Genomic DNA, 8,259 nt, shown 5'->3' with positions numbered 1-8,259 from the left:
ACATCCTGGAATGTGAAGTCAAGTGGACCTTAGGAAGCATCACTATGAACAACGATAGTGGAGGTGATGAAATTCCAGTTGAGCTATTTCAAATCCTGAAAGATGATGCTGTGAAAGTGCTATATTCAATATGCCAGCAAATTTGGAAAACTCAGCAGTGGCCACAGGACTGGAAAAGGTCTGTTTTCATTCCAATCCCAAAGAATGCTCAAACTACCGCACAATTTTACTCATCTCACATGCTAGTAAAGTAATGCTCAAAATTCTCAAAGCCAGGCTTCAGCAATATGTGAACCGTGAACTTCCAGATGTTCAAGCTGGTTTTAGAAGAGGCAGAGGAACCAGAGATCAAATTGCCAACATCCATGGATCATTGAAAAAGTAAGAGAGTTCCAGAAAAACATCTGTTCCTGCTTTATTGACTATGCCAAAGCCTTTGACTGTGTGTATCACAATACACTGTGGAAAATTCTTCAAGAGATGGGAATAGCAGACCACCTAACCTGCCTCTTGAGAAATCTGTATGCAGGTCCAGAAGCAACAGTTAGAACTGGACATGGAACAACAGACTGGTTCCGAATAGGAAAAGGTGTACGTCAAGGCTGTATATTGTCACCCTGCTTATTTAACTTCTATGCAGAGTACATCATGAGAAACGCTGGACTGGAAGAAACACAAGCTGGAATCAAGATTGCCAGGAGAAATATCAATAACCTCAGATATGCAGATGACACCACCCTTATGGCAGAAACTGAAGAGGACTAAAAAGCCTCTTGAGAAAAGTGAAAGTGGAGAGTGAAAAAGTTGGTTTAAAGCTCAACATTCAGAAAACTAAGATCATGGCATCCGGTCCCATCACTTCATGGCAAATAGATGGGGTAACAGCGGAAACAGTGTCAGACTTTATTTTTTGGGGCTCCAAAATCACTGCAGATGATGACTGCAGCCATGAAATTAAAAGACACTCTTTGAAAGGAAAGTTATGACCAACCTCGATAGCATATTCAAAAGCAGAGACATTACTTTGCTGACTAAGGTCAAGGCTATGGTTTTTCCTGTGGTCATGTATGGATATGAGAGTTGGACTGTGAAGAAAGCTGAGCCCCGAAGAATTGATGCTTTTGAACTGTGGTGTTGGAGAAGACTCTTGAGAGTCCCTTGGACTGCAAGGAGATCCAACCAGTCCAGTCTGAAGGAGATCAACCCTGGGATTTCTTTGGAGGGAATGATGCTAAAGCTGAAGCTCCAGTACTTTGGCCACCTCATGCGAAGAGTTGACTCATTGGAAAAGACTTTGATGCTAGAAGGGATTGGGGGCAGGAGGAGAAGGGGATGACAGAGGATGAGATGGCTGGATGGCATTACTGACTCGATGGATGTGAATCTGAGTGAACTCTGGGAGTTGGTGATGGACAGGGAGGCCTGGTGTGCTGCAATTCATGGGGTTGCAAAGAGTCGGACATGACTGAGCGACTGAACTGAACTGATACATCTCAGAACAAAGTTAGTGATGAGTTTTGTTCCTTGAGCAAGCCTACTTGGAGGTCTCGTACCCACACCCATCACCTTCTAAAAGTGTTCAGACTCATTTCCTTTCCTGGTCTTCCTCCACTCCAGTCACACTGGCCTTTTTGCTGTTTCTCAAAAAACACTGCAATTTCCTCAAGTTTCTGCCTTGTAGCCTCTGCTTTTGTTTCCTCTTTCTGATATGTTCTTCCCCAGGAGTTCTGATCCTTTACTTTTTTTAGTAATTAATTAATTTAATTTGGCTGCACTGGGTCTTGGTTACAGCATACATGATCTATTTCCTTGACCAAAGATGGAACCTGTGCCCCATGCATTGGGAATGTGTAGATTTAACTACTGGATGACCAAGGAAGTCCCTTTTCTTACTCTTTTTAGGCCTCTGCTCAAAGTTATCCTAGTAGAAAATTCTTCTCTCCACCCTGTGTAAAATACTCTTCCCCACCACTGCATCCCCTTAGTCTGCTTTGTCAGTTCAGTTCAGTCATTCAGCCATGTCCAATTTTCTGCGACCCCGTGGAGTGCAGCATGCCCGGTCTTCCTGTGTATCACCAACTCCCAGAGTTTACTCAAATTACCATTTGAGTAATGTCCATTGAATCGGTGGTGCCATCCAGCCATCTCATCCTCTGTCTCCCCTTCTCCTCCTGCCCTCAATCTTTCCTAGCATCAGGGTCTTTTCAAATGAGTCAGTTCTTCACATCAGGTGGCCAAAGTATTGGAGTTTCAGCTTCAGCATCAGTCCTTCCAATGAACACCCAGGAGTCATCTCCTTTAGGATGGACTGGTTGAATCTCCTTGCAGTCCAAGGGACTCTCAAGAGTCTTCTCCAACACCACAGTTCAAAAGCATCAATTCTTTGGCACTCAGCTTTCTTCATAGTCCAACTCTCACATCCATACATGACCACAGGAAAAACCATAGCCTTGACTAGATGGACCTTTGTTGGCAAAGTAATGTCTCTGATTTTCAATATGCCGTCTAGGTTGATCATAACTTTTCTTCCAAGAAGTAAGCATCTTTTTGTTTCATGGGTGAAGTCACTATCTCCAGCGATTTTGGAGCCCCAGAAAATAAAGTCTGTTTCCACTGTTTCTCTATCTATTTGCCATGAAGTGATGGGACTGGGTGCCATGATCTTAGCTTTCTGAATGTTGAGCTTTAAGCAACTTTTTCACTCTCCTCTTTCACTTTCATCAAGAGGCTTTTGAGTTCCTCTTCACTTTCTGCCATAAGGGTGGTGTCATCTGCATATCTGAGGTTATTGATATTTCTCCCGGCAATCTTGATTCCAGCTTGTGCTTCTTCCAGCCCAGCATTTCTCATGATGTACTCTGCATAGAAGTTAAATAAGCAGGGTGACAATATACAGCCTTGACGTACTCCTTTTCCTCTTTGGAACCAGTCTGTTGTTCCATGTCCAGTTCTAACTGTTGCTTCCTGACCTGCACATAGGTTTCTCAAGAGGCAGGTCAGGTGGTCTGGTATTCCCATCTCTTGAAGAATTTTCCACAGTTTATTGTGATCCACACAGTCCAAGGCTTTGGCATAGTCAATAAAGCAGAAATAGATATTTTCTGGAACTCTCTTGCTTTTTTGATGATCCAACAGATGTTGGCAATTTGATCTCCGGTTCCTCAGCCTTTTCTAAAACCAGCTTGAACATCTGGAAGTTCGCAGTTTACGTACTGCTGAAGCCTGGCTTGGAGAATTTTGAGCATTACTTTACTAGTGTGTGAGATGAGTGTAACTAAGTGGTAGTTTGAGCATTTTTTGGCATTGCCTTTCTTTGGGATTGGAATGAAAACTGACTTTTTCCAGTCTTGTGGCCACCGCTGAGTTTTCCAAATTTGCTGGCATATTGAATATAGCACTTTCACAGCATCATCTTTTAGAATTTGAAATAGGTCCACCCCCTACCTGTCCATTAAAATGAAGACAGTGGGGCTACTTCAAAAAACGAGTCGATAATCTTGAAGCACTCTCCTTTTTCTCAGAGTTGATAGACCATTTCCCAATATTTTAAGTCCAGCTTTTTTTAGGGGATAAAAGGACTGAATTGGCCATTATATCGGTTACCTATAAGTTGACCTAGAATTTGTATGCTGAAAACAGTGTTCATTATCATATTTCTCTGGGTAAGACATCTGGGTGCGGTTTAGCAGGGTAGCTCTGGCTCAAGTTGCAGTTAGGCTGATATCTAAGGGCTTGATGGGGTTCTCCTTTCATGGTTTCCTACGTGGTCATTGGCAGTATTCAGGCCCTTGTGGGTTTTGCGGTGAGGAACTTCCCTTCCTCGCTGGCTATGGGCACAAGTCCTTCCTCAGTTCTTGGCCAAGTGGTCCTCTCCCCTGGGTACTCACAGCATAGCAGCTAGCTTTCCCCAGAGTCTTTTGCAACCTAATTTCAGGAGTGGCATCCCATTAATTTTGCCATATCCCATTCCTTACAAGTAAGTCATTGGATGCAGCCCACACTCAAAGGGAGGGACTGTACAGGTTTGTGAATACCAGGAGGAAGGAATTATTTGGGGTTATCTTAGGGGCTATCGCAACCACTATCTCAGATTTTTTTTCCAGTTGAACATCAATTTAAAATGCCATTGAAAAGCTACACCTATGATTACTGCAGCAACAGTTTTAGATCCATCCAGTAGATGTGGACACTGAGAAATATGCCACAATTTAACCCTATGAAAAAGAGACAAATGTAGAGGATGTGACAGTAGAAAATGGTGCATCCCAGAAGCAACAACTTGCAACATAGTTATTAAACTTTTAAGTAACAAATACAAGGAGACTTATATCAAACAAGAAGAAGCCACAATACAATTATTATTATTATTATATACTGTGATAATTATAGAATTTCTTTATAGTAGATCAATTTCCCCTATAGAGTTTGCAAATAATTTGCAAACAACAAAAAGGCAGGAAATGTGTATTGAAATAAGCAGGGTCTAAGAGCAAGCTATTAGAAAAGTAGAAGTATTAAGTATTAAGCCAAAGCCAAATTCTCTGTTACTAGATACCATTCTGGGCCAGCAGGAAAACCACATTACTAATCAAAATAATTGAACTGATACATCAGAACATTCATAGAACCAAGAGCATGTCTTTGATTATTGCTAGAGTAATTTAATACAGATGAAAAATGAGGCATGTCAAATGTAATTTCTATAAGAAAAGATTGTTGGTATTAAAAAACTGAAAATTAATAAGTGTTATATGAATAGTAGCATCTTTGAAAGCATAGATATTGCTTATATTTGGCTGGTTTTATACAGCAGGCATATACACATTTTGAAAAATATTTTTAGTGCTCCCCTTTCTCTACTTCCCTTTTGCTTTAGTTCAGTTTCCTTTTCTTTACAAAAACAAACCCTAAACAATTAAGAAAATATCAATTGGAAAATATACACTAATTTTCTTTTCCTTCTCTATTTTTTTCTATTTCTCCTATTTGTCACTTCTTAAGTTATTGTTTGTTAGAATTTGCTTCAAGTCTTATGCAAAGACTTAAGTCTTAAGTCAATGCAGTTTTTTAAAAACCTTAATTTTTTTCTCAGATTATCTGATGGCTATGTACATAGGGAAGGTGGGATTCTTCCTGAGCCCCCAAATATAACCTATAATTTGCCCATTCTAGTTTATCTCTGCTTTTATGTAGGTAGATGACCCAGTTCTGGGACATTGACATATAGGCAAAGTCTGCAGGGCACTTCTGAGAGAAAATGTTCCTCTTTGTCAGCCATCTTGGGACTACAAGGGATGAGCCAACCCACTCTGGCCACAAAATGGAAAGATGAAGGAATCTAGGTCTTTCGCCATCTTGTTGAGCTGTTAAATTAATTGACCTTGCATCAGGCCCACCTCTGAAGTTTTTATTACGTGATATTATAAATAGACTTATCAGAGCTACTATATTGCATAACTTCAGGGGGAACCATTCACATCCGAATGATACTGTGGTCCTGGATCTTACCGTTTAAGCTACTTGTATAAAGATTTTCTAAGGTTGTAGCTGAAAGCCTCCTACTTCATAAAATGGGGAAGATAGGGCTCCAATATTAAGGAACTGCCTCTTAAATGTACCATTTGATGCCTTGCAAGATACTATTTCTGAAAATATTTTAAATGACGTCATAAAAGCCACAAATCACATCTAAAGAAAAGGAATTTACTGGCTCATAAAAATGAGGGCAGGCTTTAGGGACTAAGATCTAGAAGTTCTAGGTGCCAGGACTTCAGTAGCTGTGGTATGTTGGCTCAGTAGTTGCTGCTCACCGGCTGCAGAGCACAGGCTCCGTAGTTGTGGAATGGGCCTAGTTGTGGAATGGGCCTAGTTGTGGAACGGGCGTAGTTGCAGGCCCCACATGTTATCTTGATGTTAACAGTAACCTGGATTCTTTCGTGCCTGAGTTTCTCAACTCTGTCCTTCAATTATTGGCTTCTTTTTCAGGTTGACTTTCTTCAAAGCAGCCAAACATTTGCAAGAGTTTCAAAGCTCACACTCCCACACTCCCACATTCCCACAAACTCTGGCTGAGGCATCCTATTGGCCAAAGGACTGAAATGTTCTGATTGGCTTAGTCTAAGTCACATGCTCAATCTCAGGAGCAGAGTTTAGGCTCAGATTTCCATAAGCTCATGAATCCAAGGACGGCAGCCCACTCCAGTGTTCTTGCTTGGAGAATCCCAGGGACGGGGGAGCCTGGCGGGCTGCCGTCTATGGGGTCGCACAGAGTCGGACACTACTGAAGTGACTTAGCAGTAGCATGAATCCAAACTGGAGATTGGAAAGGAGAAACGAAATGCTGAGACCCAGTGATGAAGTGTCCGTTCCATGGACTGAGAATTATACTACAAAGGAACTTTAAAAAATGTTTGCGATTTATATTCTATCTACTCTCAAAAGAATGTGAGATGGAGATAACCAATGATGTTAGGTTAATGGATTATCAATAAAGCACAAGAGTTGGAATTAAGAATAAACCTGATTGTCCGAGAATCTCTGCTCATTCCTGATTTGAACATTGGTAAGATAGGACTTCTGTTTATTTCAATACTAGATTTCAAGGCAATTAATTGTGATTTAAAACAGCTGCTTCAGGAGAAATGTCAAACCCTTTGCTCTTTAAAAATGTTAATGAAAAAAATTTAGAATCTGTGAACTGTTTTCAACACCATCACTTTTCTGAAATCCAAAATTACTAGTATAAAAAAAGAATGCAATGCAATTCAGTCAAATCCACAGACACTTACTAGCACAGCTGTCATTTACACCAGAAAACGGAGCAAAATTGGCAGGATACACAACTAGATATTTGCAGACATACTTGAAATACACAGCCTAAGTTTGCACAGGTTCCTGACATGTGATGCTCAGTGGTAAATCATGGTCCTCTGAGAGCTTAGTTTAGCTGTTCATCACCCTGTAAGTGTTCATTTATTTCACACCTGCTTTTGAAATCTGGAAGTACTGTCAACTTGTTTTCCCAGATGGACTTGGCAAAAACTCCAATGTATTGTACAAAATTATAGATCAGAGTAAATCCACTTCTCAAATTCACTGGACATCTGGAACTAGTTTTAAAAAATATCTGTCTCAGAAAGGAACCCAATGGGCAGGACCTGATAAGTCCCTATCATTTTGAAAAGAGCTACACAAACTAGAAATGGAGAAGCTGTGGTCATGGGGTTGGTTCATCCAGGATTTTCCCTCAGAAACATTCCTAGACCGGTGAGGTTTCCCATGCCCAAAGTATAACTATTTTGCTGCTTTCTCTTAGAAAATGATTCTACAAGCTAATTACTTTTATTATGGAAATGTATTCCTGGATGAACTGCAAGGATATTTTGAAAATCCAATGTGGTGCAATGTGTATATAAATAAGCTCGTTGTGATGCGGAGAAAAGAGGTAGCCAATGATAATTCTTTACTAATGCTTTGAGATTTCTGTGGCTTAAGCAATTGACCTTTGGTTATTTTTTTCCTTGAATTTTTAGAGAAGACAATTTGGGCACTTTAAATAACCACAGCAGTGCTATATTCACACTGTAGGTAGAAAGTGCAAGTAACATAAAACATTGAGATTTCCCCCAACCATAAACTCCAGCTTTCCTCTTCCCTATACTAAAACGGGTGTACAAGGTAGTGGTTAAGAGCTTGGATCCAGATAAAACTGCTGAATCCTAGCTCTGTCTTTTGTTAACTGGATGATCTTCCATACATTATACACTTTCTGTCCCTAGGCTTCTTTATTTGTAAAATGGGATAATAACTACCTATGTCATGGCTGTTAGAGGATTTAGGGAACTAATGTATGTAGAACATTTGAAGCAGCAAGCACTATTTTAGCATTAGCTATAATTATTTATGAACTTTCAGATATATTTACTGAAAGAAGTTTTATTGGAATCCCAAGATAACTCAGTCAATATAACTTCCATACTATAAGCTTGCAGACAAGAGTATCTGCTTTGAAAAGTCATTCAAGTCTCTTATCAAAAGATGAATGGTATATTTGTCATAAAAGTACTTTAGAATGTTATATTAGAAGTAGTCTGTGTTTGTGCAGACATTCCAAAATGTTCATTATTTACCATTTAGCAAATATTTATTGAGAACCAACCACATGTAATAAATACTTTCTAAATGTTAAGTAATATACATTTGGAATGTTTCCATAGACAAACATTCTTTCTGATATTTATTGAGTACCAAAGCAGTGGC

Source organism: Capra hircus, chromosome 1 (genome assembly GCF_001704415.2).
Source record: "Capra hircus breed San Clemente chromosome 1, ASM170441v1, whole genome shotgun sequence".
Classification (NCBI taxonomy): Eukaryota; Metazoa; Chordata; class Mammalia; order Artiodactyla; family Bovidae; genus Capra; species Capra hircus.
The sequence above is the reverse complement of the archived record's forward strand: the minus strand, read 5'-3'. Positions refer to the sequence as shown.